The sequence below is a fragment of the Pagrus major genome, chromosome 24 (genome assembly GCF_040436345.1).
Source record: "Pagrus major chromosome 24, Pma_NU_1.0".
NCBI classification, from domain to species: domain Eukaryota; kingdom Metazoa; phylum Chordata; class Actinopteri; order Spariformes; family Sparidae; genus Pagrus; species Pagrus major.
The window spans coordinates 782,701-792,403 of record NC_133238.1 but is presented as its reverse complement, the minus strand read 5'-3'; the positions used below and the strand labels follow the sequence as shown (position 1 = coordinate 792,403).

At 42.5% G+C, this 9,703-nt stretch overlaps 1 long non-coding RNA gene across 1 annotated transcript; it reads left to right on the top strand.

Moving 5' to 3' along the window:
- Window positions 1-2,515: 2,515 nt before the first annotated feature.
- Window positions 2,516-4,148, top strand: LOC140992337 (uncharacterized). The gene is made up of 3 exons (XR_012178021.1): window positions 2,516-3,638; window positions 3,722-3,800; window positions 3,882-4,148. It is a non-coding gene; the product is annotated as an uncharacterized lncRNA (long non-coding RNA).
- Window positions 4,149-9,703: the final 5,555 nt, after the last annotated feature.

The following is a 9,703-nucleotide window of genomic DNA, read 5'->3' as shown; positions in this document are numbered from 1 at the left end:
TTAATTGTCCTACAGATTTAACGCCACAGTCTTCACACTCACTAAATATCATCGTCAGACCTAGATGATGAAAAGTTGTAAAGAGCTTTCGCCTCCAATATACCTGGTGGGCGTGGTAGTGCGGTGACCCCTTATGGCTGTTCCCATTCTGTAGGAACCCATTTTTAAGCCTCATACATTGTTTAACTTGGCCTACAGATTTCACGCCACAGACTTCCCAGTCACTAAGTATCATTCTCATGCCTTGATGATGAAAAGTTATAAAAAGCTTTCGCCTAAGTTATTCCTGGTGGGCGTGACAGTGCGGTCAATTTCGATGACCCCCTTATGGCTTTTCCCATTCTATACGGACCCAAGTTCTATGGCTTGTAGTTTCACTATCTTTTCCTACATATTTAACACTACAGAGTTCACATTCACTCAGTAGCATCCTCATACCTTCAACAGCCTGCGTTGTACCTGGTGGGCATGGCGGTGTGGTCAATTTCGATCCTTCACCATCAAGCAGGAAGTTCTTATAACTTCAACATACAATTGCCCATCTGGATCAAATTGCTCACACATGTAGAGGGGCTCACCCTGAATATGTCTCTGCATCAATACTGTGTCATATCTATAGCGCCACCCACTGGACACAAGAAGTCACTGAATATGTCACTGTTGTGTTTTGTGTGACATGGATCCCATTTAGGTAGGAACCTTTCCACAGACAACAGGCGAGCACACATCTCTGACAGCGCCACAGCCCGACGTACGTGGGGTGAGGGCCCGTTCATCGCTGCTTGCAGCTTTAATTCATTATTATTCTTCACCCTCGACAACAAGTGCATATTTGGCGGCCTGAACATACCCCAAAACTCACCAAACTTGGAACATACGTCACATGTGGTAAAAATTTTGATAATTTGACATGATTGGGGGTGGGTGTGGCCAGGGGACTCCATAGCGCCACCTAACGTTGTCTTGTCCCCTCTAAAACATTCTCTGATCATCTTGAAATTTACATGACTCATGGGTCTCAAGGATGTGGCCAGGAATTATTTTTGTCAGAATTTTAGCTGCAACAGGAAGTCAGCCATCTTGAATGGCGTGCAGCAATTTTCATTTTTCCGACACTATTTTTGGGACTTTAGGATGTTCGCAGACTCACCAAATTTGGCCCGTAGCTTCTTACCCATGAGTACGTTAATTCGTTACCAATACTGCCCTCATGCGCGGCACGACAGCTCAGTAGTGCCCCCTAACGCCCCCCTTATGGCTTTTCCCATTCATTTTTTTTTCATGTCTATGCCTCGTACTTTATTTAACTTGTCCTACAGATTTAGCGCCACACACTTCACACTCACTAAATATCATCGTCAGACCTTGATGATGACACCTTGTCAAAAGCTGAAGCCTACGATATTCCTGGTGGGTGTGGCAGTGCAGTGACCCCTTATGGCTGTTCCCATTCTATAGGAACCCATTTCTAAGCCTCGTACATTGTTTAACTTGGCCCACAGATTTTATGCCACAGACTTCTGTGGTTTGTAGTTTAACTATCTTTTCCTACAGATTTAACACTACAGAGTTCACATTCACTCAGTAGCATCCTCATACCTTCAACAGCTGTGTTGTACCTGGTGGGCGTGGCTGTGCGGTCAATTTCAATCCTTCGCCATCAAGCAGGAAGTCCTTATAACTTCAACATACAATTGCCCATCTGCATCAAATTGCTCACACATGTAGAGGGGCTCACCCTGAATACGTCTCTGCATCAATACTGTGTCATATCTATAGCGCCACCCACTGGACACAAGAAGTCATGAATATGTCACTGTTGTGTTTTGTGTGACACGGATCCCATTTAGGTAGGAACCTTTCCACAGACAATGGGCGAGTACACATCTGGCTGCACACCCTCCGACAGCACCACAGCCCGACGTACGTGGGGCGAGGGCCCGCTCATCGCTGCTTGCAACTTTAAATATTATTATTGTTATTACACTTTTAGTACTATTAAAACTTATATCTCAATTACTGAAGCTGTTACTACTGCTGTGGCTGCTGTACCCTGAGCGATTGATTGATTGATTGATTGATTGATTGATGATCGGCCGATCGTGAAGCAGAAGGCTCTACAGTGGCTGAATAGATCTGCCCAGAACATCATTGGTACCAATCTACCAAGCATCAGTGATTAGTGAGATGTGTGCACCTACCCGAGCCACAGTCTGTTCACCCAGCTGCCATCTGTCAAAAGATACAGAACTATCAACCGCCAAGGATCAGCTTCTTTCCTCTAGCTGTAAGACTCCTAAATATATCCACTCCACTCTATAAAGTAGTTTGTTTTTTATGTAGCATTAAGGAACTTAAATTTAAATTGCCTTCTACAACCTACAGGCATCATGGCAGGCTGCACAGTCTCACCAGTGGCTTTTACGATGGCCATGGCTACGTCTTCCACCTATCAGGGCATACATAGACAACATGACAAAACTGACCACTACTGCAGCATGCACCAAGCAGCTACTTGGAAAGCTGCAGGAAAACATCAAGTGGGCTGAATGAAAATCAAGCCCAGCAAATCTCAAAGCATCTCCATAGTTAAGGGAGTGCTGAGTGACACAAGGTTCTTCATTGATGACGACCCAATTCCAATGGTGTCTGAGCAGCCAGACAAAAGCCTGGGCAGATGGTACAAGGCAAGCCTCAAGGACAAAGAGCAAGTGCAACAACTAAGGCAAGAGATTGTCAACAGCCTGGAGAACATCAACAGGGCACTATTGCCTGGGAAACTAAAGGTGTGTCTGGTGTCTACAGTTTGGACTCCTCCCCCAGACAATGTGGCCACTCACTGTGTGTGAAGTCCCTATAACAACTGTGGAGAAGATGGAGCGAACCATACATTCATACACCATTCATACACTAAAGGATGGCTCGGCGTCCCACGATGTCTAAGTAACATCGGCTTCTACAGCAAAGGAGTCCTGGAATTACCTCTAACTGATGAACTCCAGAGACAAGTTCATCAGTTCTGCTGTACTGCCCCTAGTAACTCGGCAGAAGTGGACGCCATCCAATGCATAGCAGCAAGCTACATTAGCCCTGAGGCACAAAGACATTGTGGGGCAAGTCCAGCAGGGAAGAGGAGGCTTTGGCCTGAAACCACACAAACCAACCAGAAAATGCCAAAACATCCGTCTACCAAGCCCGGGCAGGACACCTATGCATGGCCCTGGACTGGAAGATGCTGGCAGACATCGACCAGAAAGTAATTTTCCCACCTGAGATCGCCTCCACCAACCTCAGGCCAGACTTGGTACTCTGGTCCTGTTCACTAAAGGCTGCTTACCTCATAGAGCTCACATTTCCATGGGAGAACTCGTGTGGCCAGAGCACGGCTCACTCCTCCTCGCAGCGGGGCGCTGTGTCTTTCTGGCGCACTGATTGATGGGCGGGGAACGCACCTCTATATAGGCACCTGGTTCCACCTTGCGTGCTCTCTCTTTTCCTGTTCCGCTCGTCCTTGGTGGTGGCTGTGGCCTGGCGTGGCGGAGCTGGCGTAGTGAAGCCCAGGTGGTGTGGCTGTGCTGGCGTTGGAGCGTCCTTGGCGTGTTGCCATAAAGATGCATGCTATTTTCTGCAGTGCACAGGTAAGGCGTGTTAAAGCGCACCGCTGCCTCTCTTTACATTCACGTACCGAATATGTTTTGTGACATGGTTGTTCTCGCTGCAGTGTGGCGGACTGTTGGTGCCATGGGGCTGGGTTGCCCCACTGGAAGCCCTTCTGTGTGCTGTTGTGATGTCTCCACATGGTAAGTCGGCGTTGTCCGCTCCTCGCTTTCAGTCTGTTGCTCGCTCCCAGCTGATTGTATTGTCCTGTGCTGTTGTCCTAGAATACGTCCTCCTGGCGCTCCGTAAATACCATGCTGGTGAGGCCCAAAAATATTAAAGCCATCATCTCCTGGACCCACTGCTGTTTTGGCTCATTGGAACTGTGCTCTGTGGCTCTTCGGCTCTCCTGAGCTGTGATGGAGCAGTGATTGACAAGACAGGCTCTTCACAGAGCTGGTGTCGGGGCTTTGTTGGCCCCAGGCATTTTGTTGGTTTATTAATTATTCTTGTTAATGTGAATAAGAGTTATTTTGTATTAATTTTGTTAATTTTGTTTGTTTAACGAACATTTACTTACCTTTTTGTTTTGTTTGTTTTGTTGTTTGTTTCTTTATTTAAAGTATATTGCTTTGGGGAGTGTGCGTGCGTGCGTTTTGTATATTTAAACGCTGCATTTAACTGTGAGGCCTGTTTTACATTTCCTTTTTTTCTTTGTGGACAGGTGCTGTGGGCCAAGGCGGCGACCGAATCCCTGGTGGTGGTCTTTTCTTCACGAACCCCTTGTGTGTGTGTGTGTATGCGGTGCCACGGGTGTTTTGTTTAGTAACCCCTCCCTTGATTTGAGTTAGGGTCGCCGTGATAAGCCCCAGCCCCGTTCACCTCCTCCTCTTGGCCCAGGTTAAATGTTCAAATATTATGCAGCATATGTCGATTTGATGCACTTCATTGATTAACTGTAAAATAAAATTGTCTTTATACTTTTCTAAAAACGTCTCTTGCCAGTGGTATTTTGAACCTGTAGCAGCCTGTAACAATAGTAAAGGTATCTAACTATTTTCTTTCAAATATTTAACTATCTCCTGGGGCGAAACTCCCCAGGTGGCGTTGTTGGTACAACTTTTCCACCCTCCACGTGCCACACTCGGTTGAAGAGACCTATGAGCATAAGAAGCTGCGCTATGCAGAACTAGCAGCAGAAGCGAAGCAGCGTGGCTGGAACAACAAAGTGTGGGATGCTCTACCATCAGACTGCTGAAAGATCTCAGAAGCCACGATCAGGCCCTGGGGAAGTCCATCAGAGCAGTCTCAGAGGCAGCTGAAACATTTTTCAAAGTCTTACATAAGCATATGCAAAATAAAAATTCTGAAAAGTACCCCTTTTTTCAAATTGGTCCAGATATACTATGTGGCAATTTTGATGCCAAATTTCGATAAAGCAAATACGGACCAAATTCGAAATGGCAAAAAACTAAGAAGGTCCAAATTGGTGTGGTTTAAATGGATATATTTGTCTTAACCCTCATAATCTAGGAAGAAACTATTTTGTTTCTGAACTTGGTTCAAACATTAATGGCTACCATTTGGCCAATTGATTTTTTTTTTTTGTTTGAGTAGTGGCTGAGAATTCACATGTATCTGCTCAGTTCAGTTTGGGGACTGAAGCTGTTGAGTATTCTGAGATCTCTAAACTTTTATGGCACAAGAAGATGATGATGAAGAATAATCCGGGCTCAGACAGGCAACAGACAAGAGCTTTGCTTTTTGGATCCCTAAATATGTGGTCAGTGTTTGAGAGGTGAGGTTGAGATAGAGATGAACTTCCCCCTAGAATTTAAACCATTCAATAAAATACGAAACATTTACTTTAATAAATTCAACTCTGAAATTTCATTTGATAATTTGCTGCATCGGGGGACAGTTAGTGACTTTGAGACACACAAACAAGCAAGCACACACACACACACACAGGCATGCACGCACACACACACACACACACACACACTAATTAAAAAAGTGTTTATAAAGTCCTCCATTATTTGTATTTGTTCATTTGTTTTAAGTATTTTTTTTTACTACAAACTTTTGCTTTTACATTTAATTCTGTATTATATCCTTGATATGTTTTATACTAGTTGAAAGCTGATTGTGTTAAAGACAGAGAATGTGCAGCAGGAATCAGGATGCAAAATGATGGTGAGCTAGAGGGCAGGGGGCTGATGGAGCGATAGTGACAGACTCATGTTCAAAGAGTGCAGATAAAGAGAAGTGTTCCTGATAACTACTGGGCGGGCAGCCTTTCGGGGATAGTTGTTTATGAAGGAGGTCTAGTCCGTCTTATTATCTGCTATAGCATCCTTTACCACTCTCATCACGTCATTAAATCCAGACTTTATTAACTGTGTTACCATAGCAATCCAACAAACATATCTGGCCATATATGGTCTGGTCTGGACCTACTGATATGAACAAAGATAATAACTGCAGGGTCAACTGGGTGGCCATAGCTCTATTTTTGTTTATGTCCAAGAAGATGTGATTCCTCCCTGATCATGCTTATCATGATTCATTTTATCTGTTTTTTTTCTGTATCTCTATCCTAAAAGAAAATGTTGCAGAAATATGTTTTTTGTTTGTGATGTTTCCAGTCTGGAAGTTGACTGGAAGTAGCAGTACAGCTACTTTTTAACCAGGGTGGTGATGTGTGATGACCAAGACAGGTTCTCAGTGATGGTAATACCAAGGAACCTATAACAGGCTGAACACACTGGATGCCTGTGTGCTGTGTGGCAGCTGCTTTACTGAGCTGCTGTTGCTCACTCGTGTGTTTGTTTCACATAGGCTGCATGGCAGCTGCATTGCTGCTGCAGCAAGGTTCCTGCTTGCTTTATCTGTTTACATGATGTTTGCCTTTCATTAAAAAACGATTAATATGATGATGTGATTTTCCTTTACCCCGCTGAAAGAATTGTTGACTCAATGAATGCGTGGCTGTAGAAATAGGTGAGAATCCAAATCTCTAGATCACACGACACAGCAGTGAGCAATTAGCTCCTTGATTTGCTGATGTTGAGCAGTAGATTGTTCTCTGTGCACCACTCTGCAAGATTGTTAATTTCCTCCAGGTATTGAACTCTCATTGTTGTTCATAATGCAGCAGATGATGGTGGTGTCATCCACATACTTCAAAATAGAGTTCTCTTGATGTCTGGTAGCGCAGTCATGGGTGTACAGTGTGAATAAGAGGGTGATGACCACACAGCTCTGGGGAGTGCTGGTGTTAAGCACTGATGTAGAGGTGGTGTGGCTACCAATCTGAACTATCTGGGGTCTGTTTGTGAGGAAGATACACTGAACACTGAAGATGTACAGTCATGATCAAAAGTTTACATACACTTGTTAAGAAAATGTTACCAAATCTGCTGGCTTAAAAATATACATACAGTAACTTGAACGACCAATTTTTGTGATTACAGAAAGTTGTGTGAATCAAATTTTCTTCATAGCACGGCCTTCTGAGTGATTCTGATTGATAACAGCTGGTGACTTTTCTGGGCCCATTTTAATAGGGCTTATTTGATGCACCCACTAGACTCAGCCACAAGGTCAGTCAGTTGGAGCCATTTCAAAGCAGTTACAGGTCCCAAGATAAACTGTACAAACAACTGTTTGTAAGTATAAAGTGCATGTCACAGTTGTGTCACTACCACGATCAGGAAGAAAATGCAATCACTTGCTGCTGAAAGAATTGGTCAGGATGGTCAAGAGTCAACCAAAAACCACCAAAAAGCAAGTCTGCAATGAATTAGAAGCTGCTGGAAGACAGGCAACAGTGTCCACAGTCCAGTGTGTTTTGCAGGGAGAGGCAGCCATGCAAGAAAGAAGCCCTTGCTCCAGACATGGCACCTTAAAGCTTGACTGAAGTTTGCTGCTGATCTCATGGACAAAGAAAATGTCTTCTGGAGGAAAGTTCTGTGGTCAGATGAAACAAAAATTGAGTTGTTAGGCCACAATGATCATCAATTTGTTTGGAGGTGAGGCCTCTGACTCCAAGAACACCATGGGGACTGGATTATTGTCCATTTGACCTTTTTTTGTAGAGTATGGCCATGACTCTTAATGATCAAATAGAACTAACCTTGTGTAATGTTAGAGGACTTGGAAAAAACTAAATGTGGTAAGTTCTTTCTCATTTGAATTCTCTGAAAGCTGATATTTTATTCTTACAAGAGACTCTCACTGTTAAAGTCACAGAATGTAAACTAAAACCTAGTTGGATCCCACAGATTTACTATGCACCCTTTACTGCTCGAGCAAAGGGTGTAGCAATATTGTTTTGTAATACTATACCTTTTTTACTTAAGTCCAAGTTTAGAATGAGAGATTTATATCTGGTTATATTAATTATTTTCCGATTATCCTTGTTGAATATATGTGGCCCGAATTCTGATGACCCCACGTTTTTTTCGCAAAGCTTTTGAATTACTCCCACAGAATGGATCCTCCAATATCTTCATTGGTGGTGACTTCAATTGTTATTTGGATTCATATTAAGATTAAGAATTATGGTTGACATTTGGAGAATACAACACCCTGACAAAAAGGAATATTCATTTCACTGACATGTGCACCAGTCATATACTAGAATTGATTACTTCATTGTGGAAGCTGGTTCAATCTCCAATATTAGCAACATATATCATAATATAGTGATTTCTGACCATAGTCCTGTTACACTGCAGTTATAGCGCTCCTTTCCCAAACCAAAATATAAGTTGGAGATTTAACCCAACGTAAGTACACTGTAAGAAATGATTCTGTGGTCATGTAGATTTGAATTAATGTATTAGGTAAAATATATTTAATATGATTGTGTTTTTGATTTTGAGGCAAATATTTAATTACATTTCAAATAAAAATCCACCCATTGTAGTTAAAGAAAACATAAGCATTATATTTATCTAATCCCAAATAGAGAGAATATTGAGTGAATTCAAATGAATGTAATTAGGCAAATTTGAATTGAAAAGCACTTCCTGTCAAAGTGCGCTTTTTTTAAATGCAGCAGGCTATCATCTAGCCACAACACATTTGAAGAGAGTACAGACAGTGAATGTTCATCTTCTTCCACATTGCTCATCTTGCAAAATTTAACTGGTTGACTAAGGTAAGAAAACTTCTTTTGTTATCACTGGGCTAGTAAGAAGAACGCATGTAGTGGTATATTACAATATAAAATGAGCTATCACAGAAAAAGAGACTCAGCAGCAACATAAAGTTGGCTTCTGTTGGCAAGGCTATATGTTAATGTAGTAGTGTGATTTTGTTGCGCTATATGAACGCAGCATTATACATTTTGGAAGAATTCATATGTATCGAAGTCAAACTTTTATTTTGAAGGATGCGGGTTAGCATTTTCGCTATCATGGTTCCTACGTCCCTTGCGTGTTGATATATCCTCAGTATGTTTTTTATGAAATTGCGTAAATAAGTATATTGTATCTTATATTTCGGACGGTACTTGCCGCGACATTAGACATTACTGTTGTGAATAGTCAACATTGCTGGCCAACAAACGAGCAGAAATAAATCATGTCGACATGAAAAGTAATCTACAGCAATATGTATTCAGTAAAAACCCAGCACACACTGATTTCAGTAAGTTACTTCGATGTTTTTTTTATAACCAAAACTGTCGTGAATATTGCTAAATGGCCAGTAAACCACATATGACAACATTTATCTGTGAGAGCACAGAAACGTTAACATAATTATGAGGACAAAAACAAAACCGATAAGACTGCAAGGTCACTTCATAAAGATATTTTCTGCTACTTTCTAATAAAACAACGCCAACCAGTAACGTTAGCCCTAGCATCGGAAACAAGCTAACGTTAGCCCGACTGCAACGTCACAGTAACATCATATGCACTACGGCTCTGGCTTCCTCTTTTTACTAGTCTTTGCCGTGTATGCTGTTGTTGGTAACGGAGGTATCGGTAGTTTTTTCCTCGCTGATGGTTGTTGCTGTGCCATTACTTTCTCTAAGCTCCTGAAGCTGCTCTCGGAGATATGAGCTTGACCGAGCGCTAGCATGAGCTGAGGA